The 22,708-nt window shown below is 50.0% G+C and overlaps 1 long non-coding RNA gene across 1 annotated transcript in view; it reads left to right on the plus strand.

The window, feature by feature from the left end:
• Positions 1-10,636, plus strand: part of LOC147084899 (uncharacterized) — a 16,488-nt gene extending 5,852 nt beyond the window's left edge. The window contains exons 3-4 of the long non-coding RNA XR_015075863.1: positions 4,380-4,500; positions 7,659-10,636. This is a non-coding gene — a long non-coding RNA (uncharacterized LOC147084899). The remainder of the gene's footprint in view (positions 1-4,379; positions 4,501-7,658) is intronic.
• Positions 10,637-22,708: the final 12,072 nt, after the last annotated feature.

Here is a 22,708-nt window from a genome sequence, read left to right on the forward strand (position 1 = left end):
GGATCCTGTGGGGAGCACCTGGTGTGTGCTGGGATCCTGTGGGGTGCACCTGGTGTGCACTGGGAGTCTGTAGGGGGCACCTGGTGTGTGCTGGGATCGCGTGGGGAACACCTGGTGTGTGCTGGGATCCTGTGGGGGGGCACCTGTTGTGTGCTGGGATCCTGTGGGGGCACCTGGTGTGTGCTGGGATCCTGTGGGGGCACCTGGTGTGTGCTGGGATCCTGTGGGGGGGCACCTGGTGTGTGCTGGGATCCTGTGGGGGTCTTGGAGGAAGTGCAGCGTAGGTTTACCCATGACTTTCAGTCTCAGAGGTGGCACCGGGGAGTGTGGGCCTGGATCACGGGGCTCGAGTCCTAGAGTATATACATCTACCTCCGACAGTGCAGCGCTCCCTCAGTACTGGCACCGGGGAGTGTGGGCCTGGATTATGGGGCTCGAGTCCTAGAGTATATACATCTACCTCCGACAGTGCAGCGCTCCCTCAGTACTGGCACCGGGGAGTGTGGGCCTGGATTATGGGGCTCGAGTCCTGGAGTATATACATCTACCTCCGACAGTGCAGCGCTCCCTCAGTACTGGCACCGGGGAGTGTGGGCCTGGATTATGGGGCTCGAGTCCTAGAGTATATACATCTACCTCCGACAGTGCAGCGCTCCCTCAGTACTGGCACCGGGGAGTGTGGGCCTGGATCACGGGGCTCGAGTCCTAGAGTATATACATCTACCTCCGACAGTGCAGCGCTCCCTCAGTACTGGCACCGGGGAGTGTGGGCCTGGATTATGGGGCTCGAGTCCTAGAGTATATACATCTACCTCCGACAGTGCAGCGCTCCCTCAGTACTGGCACCGGGGAGTGTGGGCCTGGATTATGGGGCTCGAGTCCTGGAGTATATACATCTACCTCCGACAGTGCAGCGCTCCCTCAGTACTGGCACCGGGGAGTGTGGGCCTGGATTATGGGGCTCGAGTCCTGGAGTATATACATCTACCTCCGACAGTGCAGCGCTCCCTCAGTACTGGCACCGGGCAGTGTGGGCCTGGATTATGGGGCTCGAGTCCTAGAGTATATACATCTACCTCCGACAGTGCAGTGCTCCCTCAGTACTGGCACCGGGGAGTGTGGGCCTGGATTATGGGGCTCGAGTCCTAGATTATATACATCTACCTCCGACAGTGCAGCGCTCCCTCAGTACTGGCGCCGGGGAGTGTGGGCCTGGATTATGGGGCTCCAGTCCTAGAGTATATACATCTACCTCCGACAGTGCAGCGCTCCCTCAGTACTGGCACCGGGAAGTGTGGGCCTGGATTATGGGGCTCAAGTCCTAGAGTATATACATCTACCTCCGACAGTGCAGCGCTCCCTCAGTACTGGCGCCGGGGAGTGTGGGCCTGGGTTATGGGGCTCGAGTCCGAGAGTATATTGGATTGGACAACGTTCCTGAGAGGACTGGAGGTAGATAAACAATGGCAAACATTTAAAGATAGAATGACAAAATTGCAAAAATTGTTTATACCAATCTGGCATAAAAGGAAATCTAAAAAGGTGACTCAACCGTGGATAACAGGGGAAATTAGAGACAGCATAAAATCCAAAGATAGGGCGTATAAAATAGCCAAAAAAAGCGCCAGAGCGGAAGATTGGGAACAGTTTAAGATAGAGCAAAGGAGGGCAAAGGGCATGATCAAGAGGGGCAAAATAGCTTACGAAAACAAGCTGGCGGAAAATATAAAAACTAACTCCAAAGCTTTTATAAATATATCAAAGGAAAAGACTGGTGAAACCAAAGTTGGTCCATTGCAGTCAGATACGGGGGAATATATAATGGGAAATAAGGAAATGGCAGATCAACTAAATGCATACTTTGGGTCAGTCTTTACGAAGGAAGACACAAAAAACCTCCCTGGGATATCGGGAAAAATAGGGACATTGGCAAAGGAGGAACTGACGCAAATCAATATCTCTAAGGATATGGTGTTAAGGAAGCTAAAGGGATTGAAGGTGACAAATCCCCAGGGCCTGATAACATGCATCCTAGGGTACTGAAGGAGGGTGGCCCTAGAGATAGCGGATGCACTAAGGATGATTTTTCAGAATTCATTAGACTCGGGAACAGTGCCGATGGATTGGAGGGTAGCTAACGTTACCCCACTATTCAAAAAGGGGGGTAGGGAAAAAGCAGGTAATTACAAGACCTGTAAGCCTTACAATCAGTTGTGGGCAAAATGCTGGAGTCCATCATTAAGGATGAAATAGCGGAGCACTTAGCAAATGGGGACAGGATAGGACAGAGTCAACATGGATTTACAAAGGGTAAATCGTGCTTGACTAATCTATTGGAATTTTTTGAGGGAGTAACTGGTAGAATAGATGGGGGAGAGCCAGTAGATGTGGTGTACCTGGACTTCCAAAAGGCCTTCGATAAGGTCCCACATAAAAGATTAGCATGGAAAATTGAGGCTCATGGGATAAAGGGGAAAGTTTTGGCGTGGATAGGGAACTGGCTGTCAGATAGAAAACAGAGAGTTGGAATAAACGGCTCATTTTCTGAATGGCAGGCAGTAACAAGTGGGGTACCACAGGGATCTGTCCTGGGCCCCCAGCTGTTCACAATTTACATTAATGACCTGGATCAGGGAGTCGGATGCAGCATTTCCAAATTTGCAGACGACACTAAACTAGGAGGTGGGGTGGGCTCAGAGGAAGAGACCAGGAAGCTCCAGAGCGATTTGGACAGACTGGGCGATTGGGCGGATAAATGGCAGATGCACTATAATGTGGACAAGTGCGAAGTTATCCACCTTGGGTGCAGGAACGGGAGGGCAAATTATTATTTAAATGGCAATAGATTGGGAGAGGGGGAAGTACAGAGAGACCTGGGTGTTCTTGTACACCAGTCACTGAAGGCGAGCATGCAGGTGCAACAGGCGGTCAAGAAGGCAAACGGTATGCTGGCCTTCATAGCAAAAGGGTTAGAATACAGGAACAGGGATACCTTGCTGCAGCTGTACAGGGCACTGGTGAGACCACACCTCGAGTACTGTGTACAGTTTTGGTCGCCTCATCTGAGGAAGGATGTTCTTGCCATGGAGGGGGGTGCAGCGGCGATTCACCAGGCTGATACCAGGAATGGCGGGAATGACCTATGAGGAGAGACTATGTAGTTTAGGGATGTACACACTGGAGTTTAGAAGATTGAGAGGGGACCTCATAGAAGTGTATAAAATTCTGACAGGTCTAGACAGACTGGATGCAGAAGGAATGTTTCCCTTGGCGGGTGAGAACAGAACTAGAGGACATAATTTAAGGATAAGGGCTAAACCATTTAGGACAGAGATGAGGGGGAATTTCTTCACTCAGAGAGTGGTGAACCTGTGGAACTCATTGCCACAGAGGGCAGTGTACGCCAGCTCATTAAATATATTTAAGAGGGAATTAGATATATTTCTACGGGCAAAAGGGGTTAAGGGTTACGGAGAGAAGGCGGGGACGGGATACTGAATTAAAGGATCAGCCATGATCTCATTAAATGGCGGAGCAGGCACGAAGGGCCGAATGGCCTACTCCTGCTCCTATCTTCTATGTATCTATGTATCTATGTATATACATCTACCTCCGACAGTGCAGTGCTCCCTCAGTACTGGCGCCGGGGAGTGTGGGCCTGGGTTATGGGGCTCCAGTCCTAGAGTACATACATCTACCTCCGACAGTGCAGCGCTCCCTCAGTACTGGCGCCGGGGAGTGTGGGCCTGGATTATGGGGCTCGAGTCCTAGAGTATATACATCTACCTCCTACAGTGCAGTGCTCCCTCAGTACTGGCACCGGGGAGTGTGGGCCTGGATTATGGAGCTCGAGTCCTAGAGTATATACATCTACCTCCGACAGTGCGTCGCTCCCTCATTACTGGCACCGGGGAGTGTGGGCCTGGATTATGGGGCTCGAGTCCTAGAGTATATACATCTACCTCCGACAGTGCAGCGCTCCCTCAGTACTGGCACCGGGGAGTGTGGGCCTGGTTTATGGGGCTCGAGTCCTAGAGTATATACATCTACCTCCGACAGTGCAGCGCTCCCTCAGTACTGGCACCGGGGAGTGTGGGCCTGGATTATGGGGCTCGAGTCCTAGAGTATATACATCTACCTCCGACAGTGCAGCGCTCCCTCAGTACTGGCACCGGGGAGTGTGGGCCTGGATTATGGGGCTCGAGTCTCTGGCGAGCTGCTTGAACCCATGACCTTCAGTCTCAGAGGCGAGAGAGCGGTACCAAACTGAATCAAGGCTGCCACCAACAGTTCCCGGGGTGGGGAGCGGAGGGGGAGGGAGAAAGTTGAAGGGGGCGCCCAGGTTTGTCCTGACATCCTTTTTCCATTTCTCCCTTCAGCCGAGATAAATTTAATCTCTGGACCAGTGCGGTTAAGAAGGCATTGAGCGCCCAGAATGAGGCCTCGGCTCCGGAGGAGGTGAACCGGTTTATATAAGTGCCAATGGAGTGATTACCCCAGGTATGTCCGCCCTCTCGCCATCAGATCGGACTCAGAAGCTCGCGCTGAACCTTTCTGGAACTCGTACTGATCACCCGCCCTCTCCACCCCCAACCCCGCCCACCCACACACACACACACACACACACAGAGCAGGAGAGGCCCAGGCTCCATTCCCGGCCTGTGCTGATTCACCCTGATCTCACACCCAGTGTGGGTCTGAGCCCCACCACACACACACAGACTCACACACACAGAGCAGGAGAGGCCCAGGCTCCATTCCCGGCCTGTGCTGATTCACCCTGATCTCACACCCAGTGTAGGTCTGAGCCCCACCACACACACAGACTCACACACACAGAGCAGGAAAGGCTCCAGGCCTTTGGCCCGAGGCTACACTTGACCCCCCAGTCCCAGAGGTTGAATCTCCTGCGATTCCGGAGTGAAATAAACGTCGCTCGCCAACTCACGCTGGAACGCCGAAATTCTTGGGATTTTTTTGAGATCGGCTCATTCACCACAGGCCGGTGATGGAGCCTGGGCCTTTCCTGCTCTGTTTGTGTGTGTGTGTGTGTGTGTGGGTCTCAGTGCCACACCACTTATCCGACCACATATCCACAGCATAACCAAGACCGCCTATTTACACCTCCGTAACATTGCCCGTCTCCGCCCTTGCCTCAGCTCATCCGCTGCTGAAACCCTCATCCCTGCCTTTGCTACCTCCAGACTCGACTATTCCAACCCACTCCTGGCTGGCCGCCCACATTCCACCCTACGTAAACTTGAGGTCATCCAAAACTCATGTGCCCGTGTCCTAACTCGCACCGAGTCCCATTCGCCCATCGCCCCCGTGCTCGCTGACCTACACTGGCTTCCCGGTTAAACAATGCCTTGATTTCAAAATTCTCATCCTCCTGTTCAAATCCCTCCATGGCCCTCGCCCCCTCCCTATCTCTGTAACCTCCTCCAGCCCCTACAATTCTCATCCTCCTGTTCAAATCCCTCCATGGCCCTCGCCCCCTCCCTATCTCTGTAACCTCCTCCAGCCCCTACAATTCTCATCCTCCTGTTCCAATCCCTCCATGGCCCCTCGCCCCCCTCCCTATCTCTGTAACCTCCTCCAGTCACTACAATTCTCATCCTCCTGTTCAAATCCCTCCATGGCCCTCGCCCCGCTCCCTATCTCTGTAACCTCCTCCAGCCCTACAATTCTCATCCTCCTGTTCAAATCCCTCCATGACCTCTCGCCCCCTCCCTACCTCTGTAACCTCCTCCAGCCCCTACAATTCTCATCCTCCTGTTCAAATCCCTCCATGGCCCTCACCCCTCCCTATCTCTGTAATCTCCTCCAGCCCTACAATTCTCATCCTCCTGTTCAAATCCCTCCATGACCTCTCGCCCCCTCCCTACCTCTGTAACCTCCTCCAGCCCCTACAATTCTCATCCTCCTGTTCAAATCCCTCCATGGCCCTCACCCCTCCCTATCTCTGCAACCTCCTCCAGCCCCTACAATTCTCATCCTCCTGTTCAAATCCCTCCATGGCCCCTCGCCCCCTCCCTATCTCTGTAACCTCCTCCAGCCCGACAATTCTCATCCTCCTGTTCAAATCCCTCCATGGCCCTCACCCCTCCCTATCTCTGTAACCTCCTCCAGCCCCTACAATTCTCATCCTCCTGTTCAAATCCCTCCATGGCCCCTCGCCCCCTCCCTATCTCTGCAACCTCCTCCAGCCCCTACAATTCTCATCCTCCTGTTCAAATCCCTCCATGGCCCTCACCCTTCCCTATCTCTGTAATCTCCTCCAGCCTCACAACCCACCGAGATATCTGCGCTCCTCTAATTCTGCCCTCTTGAGCATCCCTGATTATAGTCGCTCCACCATTGGTGGCCGTGCCTTCTGTTGCCTGGGCCCTAAGCTCTGGAATTCCCTGCCTAAACCTCTCCGCCTCGCTACCTCTCTTTCCTCTTTAAGCGATGATCTCCTAAGAACATAAGAAATAGGAGCAGGAGTCGGCCATTCGGCCCCTCGAGCCTGCTCCGCCATTCAATAAGATCGCGGCTGATCTTCGACCTCAACTCCACTTTCCTGCCCGATCTCCATATCCCTCGATTCCCCGAGTGTCCAAAAATCTCTCGAGCTCAGCCTTGAATATACTCAACGACTGAGCCTCCACAGCCCTCTGGGGCAGAGAATTCCAAAGATTCACCGCCCTCTGAGTGAAGAAATTCCTCCTCGTCTCAGTCCTCAATGGCCGACCCCTTATCCTGAGACTGTGACCCCTGGTTCGAGACTCTCCAGCCCAGGGGGGAAACAGCCTCTCAGCATCTACCCTGTCAATCCCCCTCAGAATCTTGTATGTTTCAATGAGATCACCTCTCATTCTTCTAAACTCCAGAGAGTATCGGCCCAATCTACTCAATCTCTCCTCATAGGACAGCCCTCTCATCCCAGGAATCAATCTAGTGAACCTTCGTTGCACCGCCTCCAAGGCAAGTATCTCCTTCCTTAGATAAGGAGACCAGAACTGTGCGCAGTGCTCCAGGTGTGGTCTCACCAAGGCCCTGTACAATTGTAGCAAGACTTCCTCACTCTTATACTCCAACCCCCTTGTAATAAAGGCCAACATTGAAACATATAAGATTCTGAGGGGGATTGACAGGGTAGATGCTGAGAGGCTGTTTCCCCCCTGGGCTGGAGAGTCTCGAACCAGGGGTCACAGTCTCAGGATAAGGAGTCGGCCATTGAGGACTGAGATGAGGAGGAATTTCTTCACTCAGAGGGCGGTGAATCTTTGGAATTCTCTGCCCCAGAGGGCTGTGGAGGCTCAGTCGTTGAGTATATTCAAGGCCGAGATCGAGAGATTTTTGGACTCGAGGGGAATCGAGGGATATGGGGATCGGGCGGGAAAGTGGAGATGTGGTCGAAGATCAGCCATGATCTCATTGAATGGCGGAGCAGGCTCGAGGGGCCGAATGGCCTACTCCTGCTCCTATCTTCTATGTTTCTATGAAGATCAGCCATGATCTTATTGAATGGCGGAGCGGACTCCCGTCCCAGTGGTTCAAAGGTCAGTCTGTGACCCCGCCCCCCCCCCCCCATAACCAGAGAGAGGGAGGAAGAATGAGCAGGCTCAAAACAAACGGCATTAATAAAGTCTTTCTCATTTTCCTTTCCACAGATTTGACTTCAGACTGGGAGAAGAAATAAAGACTTTGGAATCATCTTGAAGATTTGTTTTTCCAACTCTTCTTAAAAAGAGAGTTCTCTCTCTATCTCTCTATCAGTGAATCCCACTGGCCCTTAAACTAGCCCCGTTCATTATCGGCCACCCGGCCCCCCCTCTCACCTCCCCTACGATAGCTCAGTGCATGTAGCCAGAGTGGCGGTAGAGGAGAGAGGCGCGTGGCAAACCGTCATCAACATCCCGGGGGCGGGGGAGGTCACCATTGGCCAGAAACTGTAACTGGACCAGCCACTTAAATACTGTGGCTACAAGAGCAGGTCAGAGGCTGGGTATTCTGCGGCGAGTGTCTCACCTCCTGACTTCCCCAAAGCCTTTCCACCATCTACAAGGCACAAGTCAGGAGTGTGATGGAATACTCTCCACTTGCCTGGATGAGTGCAGCTCCAACAACATTCGAGAAGCTCGACACCATCCAGGACAAAGCAGCCCACTTGATGGGCACCCCATCCACCACCTTAAACATTCACTCCCTCCACCACCGGCGCACCGTGGCTGCAGTGTGTACCATCTACAAGATGCACTGCAGCAACTCGCCAAGGCTTCTTCGGCAGCACCTCCCAAACCCGCGACCTCTTCCACCTAGAAGAACAAGGGCAGCAGGCGCATGGGAACACCACCACCTCCAAGTACCACCTCCAAGTCACACACCATCTCGACTTGGAAATATATCGGCTGATCCTTCGTCGTCGCTGGGTCAAAATTATCTGTCAGAAACCTACATCATTTGTGTCCGACTGGATCACTGCGATCTGCTTCCACCGTTTCCCCAGGGTTTGGCCTGTTCCGTCGATTGGACACTCGCTCACTGAAAATAACGTTTCCGCAGGTTCCTTCCGAGTTTAACCCCCGTTTAAGTGCAGGCCATGTCCTCGGGTTCTGGGATTCCCTCTCTAAACCCTCTCCGCCTCTCTACTGCTCTGGGCAAGGTGGATCAGTCCTTAAGTAAGATCAACTGTTTAAGTTAAAGTTAAGCAGAAACAAACGAGCAAAATCTCCAACAGATTGATTAAGAGGGGAGAAATAGAGTATGAGAGTAAACTTGCAAGGAACATAAAAGCGGATTTTAAAAGCTTCTACAAGTATGTAAAAAGAAAAAGATTAATGAAGACAAATGTCGGTCCCTCACAGTCAGAAACGGGAGAATTTATATAATGGGGAACAAGGAAATGGCAGAGCAATTAAACAAATACTTTGGTTCTGTCTTCATGGAAGAGGACACAAATAACTTCCAGGCAATGCTTGGGAGCCAAGGGTCTAGTGAGAAGGAGGAATTAAAGAAAATTAATATTAGTAAAAAAAATAGCACTGGAGAAATGAATGGGACTGAAAGCCGATAAATCCCCAGGGCCTGATAATCTGCATCGCAGAGTACTGAAAGAGGGAGCCCTGGAAATAGTGGATGCATTGGTTGTCATCTTCCAAAGTACGATAGATGATGGACCAGTTCCTGCAGATTGGAGGGTGGCAAATGTAACACCACTATTTAAAAAAGGAGGGAGAGAGAAAACCGGGAACTAAAGACCGGTTAGCCTAACATCAGAGGATCAGCCATGATCATATTGAATGGCGGAGCAGGCTCGAAGAGCCGAATTGCCTACTCCTGCTCCTATTTTTCTGTGTTTCTATAGACACGGACGACTTATGTATAAAAAATATTTGCACAATTATAAAAAATAAATTTGCATTTTTATGCATTATAGTTACATAATACTGTATTGTTATATAATATAACTGATATCAGCCTGGTTAGCAGTGGGTCCCACACAAGGATTTGATGGTTGTTTATGGCCTGAAATCTTTTATTTGCATATATATACAAATAAATATGCATATTTATGTATTATAGTTACATAATATTGTTATATAATATAACCTGGGATGGCAGGAATGACGTATGAGGAGAGATTGGGTCGATTGGGCTTATACTCGCTGGAGTTTAGAAGAATGAGAGGGAATCTCATTGAAACTTATAAAATTCTAACAGGACTAGGCAGACTAGATGCAGGAAGGATGTTCCCGATGGTCGGGGAGTCCAGAACCAGGGGTCACAGTCTAAAGATAAGGGGTACGCCATTTAGGACAGAAATGAGGAGGAATTTCTTCACCCAGAGAGTGGTGAACCTGTGGAATTCTCTACCACAAAAGGCAGTTGAGGCCAATTCATTAAATATATTCAAGAAGGAGTTAGATATATTTGTTAAGGCTAAAGGGATCAAGAGATATGGGGAGAAAGCAGGGACAGGGTACTGAATTTGGATGATCAGCCAGGATCTCATTGAATGGCAGAGCAGGCTCGAGGGGCTGAATGGCCTACTCCTGCTCCTATATTCTATGTTTCTATGTAACTGATACCAACCTGGTTAACAGTGGGTCCCACACAAGGATTAGACAGTTCGCTATGGCCTGAAATCTTGCCTTAATTTGCATTATTCTGTCTTGTGTGGTGGAATTGGCCGGGCTTTATAAAAAAAATATACGCGTCTCGTCCAAACCAGCGACGACATCTGTCTTGTGGAGAGACTCGGAGAGGCTTTATTGCTCTTCTTGGGGCAGAGGTGGTTCGGAGGTGGGGGGGGTGAGGCTGAACGGAGATTCTCGAAGTGACGAAGGGACTCTGAGAGGGTAAAGAGGGGAGAGACTGTGGCCACTGACGTGGGGGATGGGAAAACCAGAGGACAGAGACGGAAGATAAATAACAAAATAGTCGGGGGCCCCGGGGAGGGCCGGGACGAGGAGCACTTATTTCTCAACACAGCCAGTTGTTCTGATGTGGAACGGACTACCTGAACGAGCGGTGGAAGCAGATTCAATCAGTCACTGTAAATTATTAGACCATTACATGTTTGTCTTTTGTTTAAAGCTCTATTCTAAATCTGATTACTTTCCTGATTAAAATTGCATGTTAAATCTGACCTTGTTGTAAAGTCTGTGGGTTGTGCAGTTAATAAATACACAGACTTCAGAAGTAACAAACAAACAGGTCTTTACTATTCGAAGGTCCGGGCGAATCTGCCCCAGCAATCCTGCTACAACACTTATATACTGGTGTGGTCACTATCGGTATTACAGTATACAGAAGCCAAACAAATAGTGCCACACCTAAAGTAGTTCTCTTAAAGGTGAACGGTTACATTCAATAGTTCCCTTAAAGGTAGACGGGTACATACACTACACTTGTCACATCAAATCTTATATTTTATGTCTGTAGAATTGTTGTGTCTGTGTGTTGATGGAGACACTGAAGACAGGAGTTGGTTTCACAGGTGTTTACTGAACAAAGTCTGGAGGTGAACTAACTGATACAACACAATATACAGGCTTATATAGCCCGAGTGGCCATTACCGGCATTACAGTACACATGGGGCTCTTAAAGGCACATATACTACAATTCCTCCCCTTTTAGCCAACCAGTACATAATATTTTAAGTAATTATTAATTACATGTTACAAGAAAAATAATCTACACATTGCTGCAGTGAATTAATTATTAGTCAGTCTCTCTGGAGGCTTCCTGACTCGGTCCGGATAACACCTCGGTGGTGTAGTAGTTTCTGGTGGTGTAGTAGGTTCTTTTGGCAAGGCTGATTCGGCTTGAATGCCAGTGTCGGGCTCATCGGGTTCCAGTATCACCGGATCGGAGGTAGATACTATGGGTATCTCGACTTCATCATTAGGCGTATAGAGTTGTGGTGTAGGTTGTCCCTTTTCGGATGACTCTATGATTTGGTCAGCATGGCGCCTTATTATGCTTTCTCCGATGTCCACGGTTTACATCAGCGGTCCTAATCGTGTGCAGATAGTTCCAGGCTGCCATTTCTCGGTACGGTAGTCCCGGGCCAAAACTTGTTGACCTATCTGGAAGGTTCTAGTTGGCCTTTCATTCATGCCTTGAAATTGCCGGTTCTCTACGTCCCTTCTGATGTTGGGCTTGATCAAATCCAGCCGGCATCTTAGACTTCTATTGAAGAACATCATGGCGGGAGTTTGGTTTGTAACCATATGTGTTGCATTCCTGTATGCGAACAAGAAGTTATCCACCTTGTGCTGAAGTTTTATGTCTTCATTACCCATGGCCTTTATGGCCTTCTTGAAGGTCTGGACAAACCTTTCAGCCAATCCATTGGTGGCAGGATGGTATGGGGCGGACGTGTAGTGCTTAACCCCATTGTTTTTTAAGAACTTCCTGAATTCTTCGGACACAAATTGCAGTCCATTATCAGAACAGATCTGTTCCGGCAGCCCATTCCTGGCAAATATGGTCCTTAATACTGTGATGGTTTTTTCCGTGGTGGTGGAGGACATCTTTATTACCTCCGGCCACTTGGAGTGTGCATCAACCGCGATTAAGAACATTGACTCCATAAATGGACCAGCAAAGTCGATGTGTACACTTTGCCAGGGAGATGAGGGCCACGCCCATGGATGTAGAGGGGCTTGGGGTGGAGCGTTTTGGACCTCCTGGCACCCGAGGCAGCTCTTGGTCATTTCTTCGATGTCTCCATCGATACCTGGCCACCATACAAACGCCCTGGCTAGGTTCTTCATTTTCACTCCACCCAGATGCCCCTCGTGAAGCTCCTTTAGAACTTTATCCTGGAGTTTGGGTGGAATCACCACTCTGGATCCACACATCAAGGTTCCTCGGCACACTGACAGCTGTTCTCTTCTTTGCGAGAATGCTGGCAACAGTAGTTCGCCATGTGCTGGCCATCCCATCCTCGTCGCCACTGTTGTGCCTGTGTGCTGATAGAGACACTGAAGACAGGAGTTGGTTTCATAGGTGTTTACTAAACAAAGTCTGGAGGGGAACTAACTGATACAACACAATATACAGGCTTATATAGCCCGAGTGGCCATTACCGGCATTACAGTACACATGGGGCTCTTAAAGGCACATACACTACAAGAATATTTTGCGTGATTGCCTTAATAAACTGCTGTACAAATCAAACGGGAACCAGCCTGGTTAATGCCTCATGCCACACAGGGGGGTAGACCTGTTATCCGCGATGTCTTGGACTGTGTTATGTTCATTAATAACTAGACATTCTTATTATGAACAGCTAGCTTCTAGCAAGTCATTTATTCAGTACACGTTCTCTAGGAACAGCATCTGTAGAGATTCAGCATGTGTACTTCTGTGTGCAGGCAGCCATCTTGACTACTGCCTTCTGGGTAGCCTAGTGCATCGTGGGTAGTGTAGTCTTAAACACATACAACTAAACACACAGCAATATATATAGCTCTATAGCTCCACCTAGTGTACTATTCTAGAATGACATGTTATTGATCATTACAGACTGAGCCGGCAGTGTCCACACGTCCTTTCACGTGCCAGGCTTATTGAAGAGAGAAGTGTCTCATTCGAAACCAGGGATGAGGGACTTCAGTGATGTGGAGAGACTGGAGAAGCTGGGGTTGTTCTCCTTAGAGCAGAGTAGGTTAAGGGGGAGATTGACCAGAATGGGACCAGGGATGGGGGATTTCAGTGATGTGGAGAGACTGGAGAAGCTGGGATTGTTCTCCTTAGAGCAGAGAAGGTTAAGGGGGAGATTGACCAGAATGGTACCGGGGATGGTGGATTTCAGTGATGTGGAGAGACTGGAGAAGCTGGGGTTGTTCTCCTTAGAGCAGAGTAGGTTAAGGGGGAGATTGACCAGAATGGGACCAGGGATGGGGGATTTCAGTGATGTGGAGAGACTGGAGAAGCTGGGATTGTTCTCCTTAGAGCAGAGAAGGTTAAGGGGGAGATTGACCAGAATGGTACCGGGGATGGTGGATTTCAGTGATGTGGAGAGACTGGAGAAGCTGGGGTTGTTCTCCTTAGAGCAGAGTAGGTTAAGGGGGAGATTGACCAGAATGGGACCAGGGATGGGGGATTTCAGTGATGTGGAGAGACTGGAGAAGCTGGGATTGTTCTCCTTAGAGCAGAGAAGGTTAAGGGGGAGATTGACCAGAATGGTACCGGGGATGGTGGATTTCAGTGATGTGGAGAGACTGGAGAAGCTGGGGTTGTTCTCCTTAGAGCAGAGAAGGTTAAGGGGAGATTGACCTGAATGGTACCAGGGATGAGGGACTTCAGTGATGTGGAGAGACTGGAGAAGCTGGGATTGTTCTCCTTAGAGCAGAGAAGGTTAAGGGGAGATTGACCAGAATGGTACCAGGGATGAGGGACTTCAGTGATGTGGAGAGACTGGAGAAGCTGGGATTATTCTCCTTAGAGCAGAGAAGGTTAAGGGGAGATTGACCAGAATGGTACCAGGGATGAGGGACTTCAGTGATGTGGAGAGACTGGAGAAGCTGGGGTTGTTCTCCTTAGAGCAGAGAAGGTTAAGGGGGAGATTGACCAGAATGGGACCAGGGATGAGGGACTTCAGTGATGTGGAGAGACTGGAGAAGCTGGGGTTGTTCTCCTTAGAGCAGAGAAGGTTAAGGGGGAGATTGACCAGAATGGGACCAGGGATGAGGGACTTCAGTGATGTGGAGAGACTGGAGAAGCTGGGGTTGTTCTCCTTGGAGCAGAGAAGGTTAAGGGAGATTTAATCGAGGTATTCAAAATCATGAAGGGTTTTGATGGAGTAAATAAGGAGAAACTGTTTCCAGTGGCAGGAGGGTCGGTAACCAGAGGACACAGATTGAAGATAATCGGCAAAAGAACCAGAGGGGAGATGAGGAAACATTTCTTTACGCAGCGAGTTGTTGTGATCTGGAACGCGCTGCCTGAAAGGGCGGTGGAAGCAGATTCAATGGTAACTTTCAAAAGGGGGATTGGAGAAATACTTGGAAAGGGCTGTGGGGAAAGAGCGGGGGTTGTGTGCGACTAATTGGAGAGCCCGACCAAAGAGACGGCACAGGCTCGAAGGGCTGAATGGCCTCCTCCTGTGCAGTTTCATTCCATGGATGTTTTTCGGCTTCTAACAATGTCTGCTTTTGTTGCCCTACTTGGCACTCTTGGGAGGGTGGGGTGGGTGGGGATGGGAGTGAGAGGGCAGGCATGGTTGTGATCTTATCTTTAATCTCAGTACCTCCATGCGTTAGAGAAAGAGAGAAAGAAAGAAGGAAAGAGAGAACGAAAGAAGGAAAGAGAGAACAAAAGAAGGAAAGAGAGAAAGAAGGAGGGAAAGGAGAAGAGAAAGGAGGAGAGAAAGGAGGAGAGAGAGAAGGAGAGAAAGGAGAGAGAGGAAGGAGGAGAGACAGGAGAGAGAAAGGAGGAGAGAAAGGAGGAGAGAAAGGAGGAGAGAAAGGAGAAGAGAAAGGAGGAGAGAAAGGAGGAGAGAAAGGAGGAGAGAAAGGAGAGAGAAAGGAGAGAGAGAAAGGAGGAGAGAAAGGAGGAGAGAAAGGAGGAGAGAGAGGAGAGAGAGAGGAGGAGAGAAAGGAGGAGAGAAAGGAGGAGAGAAAGGAGAGAGAGAAAGGAGGAGAGAAAGGAGGAGAGAAAGGAGGAGAGAAAGAGGGAGAGAAAGGAGGAGAGAAAGGGGGAGAGAAAGGAGGAGAGAAAGGAGGAGAGAAAGGAGGAGAGAAAGGAGGAGAGAAAGGGGGAGAGAAAGGAGGAGAGAAAGGGGGAGAGAAAGGAGGAGAGAAAGGAGAGAAAGGAGGAGAGAAAGGGGGAGAGAAAGGAGGAGAGAATGGAGGAGAGAAAGGGGGAGAGAAAGGAGAGAGAGAAAGGAGGAGAGAAAGGGGGAGAGAAAGGAGGAGAGAAAGGAGGAGAGAAAGGAGGAGAGAAAGGAGGAGGGAAAGGAGGAGAGAAAGGAGGAGAGAATGGAGGAGAGAAAGGAGAGAAAGGAGGAGAGAAAGGGGGAGAGAAAGGAGGAGAGAAAGGAGGAGAGAAAGGAGGAGCGAAAGGAGAGAGAGAAAGGAGGAGAGAAAGGGGGAGAGAAAGGAGGAGAGAAAGGAGGAGAGAAAGGAGGAGGGAAAGGAGGAGAGAAAGGAGGAGAGAAAGGAGAGAGAGAAAGGAGGAGAGAAAGGAGAGAGAAAGGAGGAAAGGAGGAGAGAAAGGAGAGAGAGAAAGGAGAGAGAAAGGAGAAGAGAAAGGAGGAGAGAGAAAGGGGGAGAGAAAGGAGGAGAGAAAGGAGGAGAGAAAGGAGGAGAGAAAGGAGGAGAGAAAGAAGGAGAGAAAGTGGGAGAGAAAGGAGGAGAGAAAGGACAGAGAGAAAGGAGGAGAGAAAGGAGGAGAGAAAGAAGGAGAGAAAGGAGGAGAGAAAGCAGGAGAGAAAGGGGGAGAGAAAGGAGAGAGAGAAAGGAGAGAGAAAGGAGAAGAGAAAGGAGGAGAGAAAGGAGGAGAGAAAGGGGGAGAGAAAGGAGGAGAGAAAGGAGGAGAGAAAGGAGAGAGAGAAAGGAGGAGAGAAAGGAGAGAGAAAGGAGGAGAGAAAGGAGAGAGAAAGGAGGAGAGAAAGGGGGAGAGAAAGGAGGAGAGAAAGGAGGAGAGAGAAAGGAGGAGAGAAAGGAGGAGAGAAAGGAGGAGAGAAAGGAGGAAAGGAGGAGAGAAAGGGGGAGAGAAAGGAGGAGAGAAAGGAGGAGAGAGAAAGGAGGAGAGAAAGGAGGAGAGAAAGGAGGAGAGAAAGGGGGAGAGAAAGGAGGAGAGAAAGGAGAGAGAGAAAGGAGAAGAGAAAGGAGGAGAGAAAGGAGGAGAGAAAGGAGAAGAGAAAGGAGGAGAGAAAGGAGGAGAGAAAGGAGAAGAGAAAGGAGGAGAGAAAGGAGGAGAGAAAGGGGGAGAGAAAGGAGGAGAGAAAGGAGGAGAGAAAGGGGGAGAGAAAGGGGGAGAGAAAGGAGGAGAGAAAGGGGGAGAGAAAGGAGGAGAGAAAGGAGGAGAGAAAGGAGAGAGAGAGGAGAGAGAGAAAGGAGGAGAGAAAGGAGGAGAGAAAGGAGGAGAGAAAGGAGAGAGAGAGAAGAGAGAGAAAGGGGGAGAGAAAGGAGGAGAGAAAGGAGGAGAGAAAGGAGGAGAGAAAGGGGGAGAGAAAGGAGGAGAGAAAGGAGAGAGAGAAAGGAGGAGAGAAAGGAGGAGAGAAAGGAGGAGAGAAAGGAGGAGAGAAAGGAGGAGAGAGAAAGGAGAAGAGAAAGGAGGAGAGAAAGGAGAGAGAGAAAGGAGGAGAGAAAGGAGGAGAGAAAGGAGGAGAGAAAGGAGAGAGAGAAAGGGGGAGAGAAAGGAGGAGAGAAAGGAGGAGAGAAAGGAGGAGAGAAAGGAGAGAGAGAAAAGAGGAGAGAAAGGAGGAGAGAGAAAGGAGGGGAGAAAGGAGGAGAGAAAGGAGAGAGAGAAAAGAGGAGAGAAAGGAGGAGAGAAAGGAGAGAGAGAAAAGAGGAGAGAAAGGAGAAGAGAAAGGAGGAGAGAAAGGAGGAGAGAGAAAGGAGGAGAGAAAGGAGAGAGAAAGGAGGAGAGAGAAAGGAGGAGAGAAAGGAGGAGAGAGAAAGGAGGAGAGAAAGGAGGAGAGAAAGGGGGAGAGAAAGGAGGAGAGAAAGGAGGAGAGAAAGGGGGAGAGAAAGGAGGAGAGAGAAAGGAGGAGAGAAAGGAGGAGAGAAAGGGGGAGAGAAAGGGGGAGAGAAAGGAGAGAGAAAGGAGGAGAGAAAGGAGGAGAGAAAGGAGGAGAGAAAGGAGGAGAGAAAGGAGAGAGAGAAAGGAGGAGAGAAAGGAGGAGAGAAAGGAGGAGAGAAAGGAGAGAGAGAAAGGAGGAGAGAAAGGAGAGAGAGAAAGGAGAGAGAGAAAGGGGGAGAGAAAGGAGGAGAGAAAGGAGGAGAGAAAGGGGGAGAGAAAGGAGAGAGAGAAAGGGGAGAGAAAGGAGGAGAGAAAGGAGGAGAGAAAGTAGGAGAGAAAGGAGGAGAGAAAGGAGGAGAGAGAAAGGAGGAGAGAAGGAGAGAGAGAAAGGGGGAGAGAAAGGAGGAGAGAAAGGAGGAGAGAAAGGGGGAGAGAAAGGAGGAGAGAAAGGAGGAGAGAAAGGAGGAGAGAAAGGAGGAGAGAAAGGGGGAGAGAAAGGAGGAGAGAAAGGAGAGAGAGAAAGGAGAGAGAGAAAGGAGGAGAGAAAGGAGGAGAGAAAGGAGAGAGAGAAAGGAGGAGAGAAAGGGGGAGAGAAAGGAGGAGAGAAAGGAGGAGAGAAAGGAGGAGAGAAAGGAGGAGAGAAGGGGGAGAGAAAGGAGGAGAGAAAGGAGAGAGAGAAAGGGAGAGAGAAAGGAGGAGAGAAAGGAGGAGAGAAAGGAGAGAGAGAAAGGAGAGAAAGGAGGAGAGAAAGGAGGAGAGAAAGGAGAGAGAGAAAGGAGAGAGAGAAAGGGGGAGAGAAAGGAGGAGAGAAAGGAGGAGAGAAAGGGGGAGAGAAAGGAGAGAGAAAGGGGAGAGAAAGGAGGAGAGAAAGGAGGAGAGAAAGTAGGAGAGAAAGGAGGAGAGAAAGGAGGAGAGAGAAAGGAGGAGAGAAAGGAGAGAGAGAAAGGGGGAGAGATGAAGGAGGAGAGAAAGGAGGAGAGAAGGGGGAGAGAAGGAGGAGAAGGAGGAGAGAAAGGAGGAGAGAGAAAGGAGGAGAGAAAGGGGGAGAGAAAGGAGGAGAGAAAGGAGAGAGAGAAAGGGGGAGAGAAGGGGAGAGAAAGGAGAAGAGAAAGGAGGAGAAAAAGGGGGAGAGAAAGGAGAGAGAGAAAGGAGGAGAGAAAGGAGGAGAGAAAGGAGAGAGAGAAAGGAGGAGAGAAAGGAGGAGAGAAAGGAGGAGAGAAAGGAGAGAGAGAAAGGGGGAGAGAAAGGGGAGAGAAAGGAGGAGAGAAAGGAGGAGAGAAAGGAGGAGAGAAAGGAGGAGAGAAGGGGGAGAGAAGGAGAGAAAGGGGGAGAGAAAGGAGGAGAGAAAGGAGGAGAAAAGGGGGAGAGAAAGGAGAGAGAGAAAGGAGGAGAGAAAGGAGGAGAGAAAGGAGGAGAGAGAAAGGTGGAGAGAAAGGAGGAGAGAAAGGAGGAGAGAAAGGAGGAGAGAAAGGGGAGAGAAAGGAGGAGAGAAAGGAGGAGAGAAAGGAGGAGAGAAAGGGGGAGAGAAGGAGGAGAGAAAGGAGAGAGAAAGGAGGAGAGAAAGGAGGAGAGAAAGGAGGAGAGAGAATGGAGGAGAGAAAGGAAGAGAGAAAGGGGGAGAGAAAGGAGAGAGAGAAAGGAGGAGAGAAAGGGAGAGAGAAAGGAGGAGAGAAAGGAGGAGAGAAAGGGGAGAGAAAGGAGAGAGAGAAAGGAGAGAGAGAAAGGGAGAGAGAAAGGAGGAGAGAAAGGAGGAGAGAAAGGGGAGAGAAAGGGGGAGAGAAAGGAGAGAGAGAAAGGAGGAGAGAAAGGAGGAGAAAGGAGAGAGAAAGGAGAGAGAGAGAAAGGAGGAGAGAAAGGAGAGAGAGAAGGGGGAGAGAAAGGAGGAGAGAAAGGGGGAGAGAAAGGGAGAGAGAAGGAGGAGAGAAGGAGGAGAGAAGGAGGAGGGAAAGGAGGAGAGAAGGAGAGAGAAAGGAGGAGCGAAAGGAGGAGAGAAAGGAGGAGAGAAGGAGGAAGGGGAGAGAAAGGGAGAGAAAGGAGAGAGAGAAAGGGGAGAGAAAGGAGGAGAGAAAGGAGGAGAGAAAGGAGAGAGAGAAAGGGGAGAGAAAGGAGGAGAGAAAGGGGAGAGAAAGGAGAGAGAGAAAGGAGGAGAGAAAGGAGGAGAGAAAGGAGAGGAAAGGAGGAGAGAAGGAGGAGAGAAGTAGGAGCGAAGGGAGCGAAGGGGGAGAGAAAGGAGAGAGAGAAAGGAGAGAGAGAAGGAGGAGAGAAAGGAGGAGAGAAAGGGGAGAGAAAGGAGAGAGAGAAAGGAGGAGAGAAGGAGAGAGAAAGGAGGAGAGAAAGGGGAGAGAAGGAGGAGAGAAAGGAGAGAGAGAAAGGAGAGAGAAAGGAGGAGAGAAAGGAGGAGAGAAAGGAGGAGAGAAAGGGGAGAGAAAGGAGGAGAGAAAGGAGGAGAGAAAGGAGGAGAGAAAGAGGGAGAGAAAGGAGGAGAGAAAGGAGGAGAGAAAGGAGAGAGAGAAAGGGGGAGAGAAAGGAGGAGAGAAAGGAGGAGAGAAAGGAGGAGAGAAAGGGGCGAGAAAGGAGAGAAAGGGAGAGAGAAAGGAGGAGAGAAAGGAGAGAGAGAAAGGAGAGAGAAAGGAGGAGAGAAAGGAGGAGAGAAAGGAGGAGAGAAAGGAGGAGAGAAAGGAGGAGAGAAAGGAGGAGAGAAAGGAGAGAGAGAAAGGAGGAGAGAAAGGAGGAGAGAAAGGGGAGAGAAAGGAGGAGAGAAAGGGGGAGAGAAAGGAGGAGAGAAGGAGGAGAGAAAGGAGAGAAGAGGAGAGAAAGAGGGAGGAAAGGAGGCGAGAAAGGAGAGAGAGAAAGGAGGAGAGAAAGGAGGAGAGAAGGGGGAGAGAAGGAGGAGAGAAAGGAGAGAGAGAAAGGAGGAGAGAAAGGAGGAGAGAAAGGGGGAGAGAAAGGAGGAGAGAAGGAGGAGAAGGAGGAGAGAAAGGAGGAGAGAAAGGAGGAGAGAAAGGGGAGAGAAAGGGGAGAGAAAGGAGAGAGAGAAAGGAGGAGAGAAAGGAGGAGAGAAAGGAGGAGAGAAAGGAGAGAAAGGAGGAGAGAAGGAGGAGAGAAAGGGGAGAGAAAGGAGGAGAGAAAGGGGGAGAGAAAGGAGGAGAGAAAGGAGGAGAGAAAGGGGAGAGAAAGAGAGAGAAAGGAGGAGAGAAAGGAGGAGAGAAAGGAGGAGAGAAAGGAGAGAGAGAAAGGAGGAGAGAAAGGAGGAGAGAAAGGAGGAGAGAAAGGAGGAGAGAAAGGAGGAGAGAAAGGAGGAGAGAAAGGAGAGAGAGAAAGGAGGAGAGAAAGGAGGAGAGAAAGGAGAGAGAGGAGAGAAAGGAGGAGAGAAAGGAGGAGAGAAAGGAGGAGAGAAAGGAGGAGAGAAAGGAGGAGAGAAAGGAGGAGAGAAAGGAGAGAGAGAAAGGAGGAGAGAAAGGAGAGAGAAAGGAGGAGAGAAAGGAGGAGAGAAAGGAGGAGAGAAAGGAGGAGAGAAAGGAGGAGAGAAAGGAGGAGAGAAAGGAGAGAGAGAAAGGAGGAGAGAAAGGAGAGAGAAGGAGGAGAGAAAGGAGGAGAGAAAGGAGGAGAGAAAGGAGGAGAGAAAGGAGGAGAGAAAGGAGAGAGAAGGAGAGAGAAAGGAGGAGAGAAAGGAGAGAGAAAGAGGAGAGAAAGGAGGAGAGAAAGGAGGAGAGAAAGGAGAGAGAGAAAGGAGGAGAGAAAGGAGGAGAGAAAGGAGGAGAGAAAGGAGAGAGAGAAAGGAGGAGAGAAAGGAGGAGAGAAAGGAGAGAGAAAGGGGAGAGAAAGGAGAGAGAGAAAGGAGGAGAGAAAGGAGGAGAGAAAGGAGAGAGAGAGAAAGGAGGAGAGAAAGGAGGAGAGAAAGGGAGAGAGAGAAAGGAGGAGAGAAAGGAGGAGAGAAAGGAGAGAGAAAGGAGGAGAGAAAGGAGAGAGAGAAAGGAGGAGAGAAAGAGAGAGAAAGGAGGAGAGAAAGGAGGAGAGAAAGGAGGAGAGAGAAAGGAGGAGAGAAAGGAGGAGAGAAAGGAGGAGAGAAAGGAGGAGAGAAAGGAGGAGAGAAAGGAGGAGAGAAAGGAGAGAGAAAGGAGGAGGAAGGAGAGAGAAAGGAGGAGAGAAAGGAGAGAGAAAGGAGGAGAGGAGAGAAGGAGGAGAGAAAGGAGGAGAGAAAGGAGGAGAGAAAGGAGGAGAGAAAGGAGGAGAGAAAGGAGGAGAGAAAGGAGGAGAGAAAGGAGGAGAGAAAGGAGGAGAGAAAGGAGGAGAGAAGGAGGAGAGAAAGGAGGAGAGAAAGGAGGAGAGAAAGGAGGAGAGAAAGGAGGAGAGAAAGGAGGAGAGAAAGGAGAGGAAAGGAGGAGAGAAAGGAGGAGAGAAAGGGAGAGAGAAAGGAGGAGAGAAAGGAGGAGAGAAAGGGAGGAGAGAAAGGGGAGAGAAAGGGGAGAGAAGGGAGAGAAAGGAGGAGAGAAAGGAGGAGAGAAAGGAGGAGAGAAAGGAGGAGAGAAAGGAGAGAGAGAAAGGAGGAGAGAAAGGAGGAGAGAAAGGAGGAGAGAAAGGAGGAGAGAAAGGAGAGAGAGAAAGGAGGAGAGAAAGGAGGAGAGAAGGAGGAGAGAAGAGAGAGAAAGGAGGAGAGAAAGGAGAGAGAGAAGGAGAGAGAAAGGAGGAGAGAAAGGAGGAGAGAAAGGAGGAGAGAAAGGAGGAGAGAAAGGAGGAGAGAAAGGAGGAGAGAAAGGGGGAGAGAAAGGAGGAGAGAAAGGAGGAGAGAAAGGGGAGAGAAAGGAGGAGAGAAAGGAGGAGAGAAAGGAGGAGAGAAAGGAGGAGAGAAAGGAGAGAGAGAAAGGAGAGAGAGAAAGGAGGAGAGAAAGGAGGAGAGAAAGGAGGAGAGAAAGGAGAGAGAGAAAGGAGAGAGAGAAAGGAGGAGAGAAAAAGAAGGAGAGAAAGGAGGAGAGAAAGGAGGAGAGAAAGGGAGAGAAAGGAGGAGAGAAAGGAGGAGAGAAAGGAGGAGAGAAAGGAGGAGAGAAAGGAGAGAGAGAAAGGAGAGAGAGAAAGGAGGAGAGAAAGGGGAGAGAAGAGAGAGAAAGGAGAGAGAAAGGAGGAGAGAAAGGAGGAGAGAAAGGAGGAGAGAAAGGGGAGAGAAAGGAGGAGAGAAAGGAGGAGAGAAAGGGGAGAGAAAGGAGGAGAGAAAGGAGAGAGAAAGGAGAGAGAAAGGAGGAGAGAAAGGAGAGAGAAAGGAGGAGAGAAAGGAGGAGAGAAAGGGGAGAGAAGGAGGAGAGAAAGGAGGAGAGAAAGGGGAGAGAGAAAGGGGAGAGAAGGAGAGAGAAAGGAGGAGAGAAAGGAGGAGAGAAAGGAGGAGAGAAAGGAGGGAGAGAAAGGAGAGAGAGAAAGGAGAGAGAGAAAGGAGGAGAGAAAGGGGGAGAGAAAGGAGAAGAGAAAGGAGGAGAGAAAGGAGGAGAGAAAGGAGGAGAGAAAGGAGGAGAGAAAGGGGGAGAGAAAGGA

This window comes from Somniosus microcephalus, unplaced genomic scaffold, assembly GCF_052327205.1.
Source record: "Somniosus microcephalus isolate GS21.2 unplaced genomic scaffold, FLI_Smic_1.0 unresolved_chr9, whole genome shotgun sequence".
Taxonomy (NCBI): domain Eukaryota; kingdom Metazoa; phylum Chordata; class Chondrichthyes; order Squaliformes; family Somniosidae; genus Somniosus; species Somniosus microcephalus.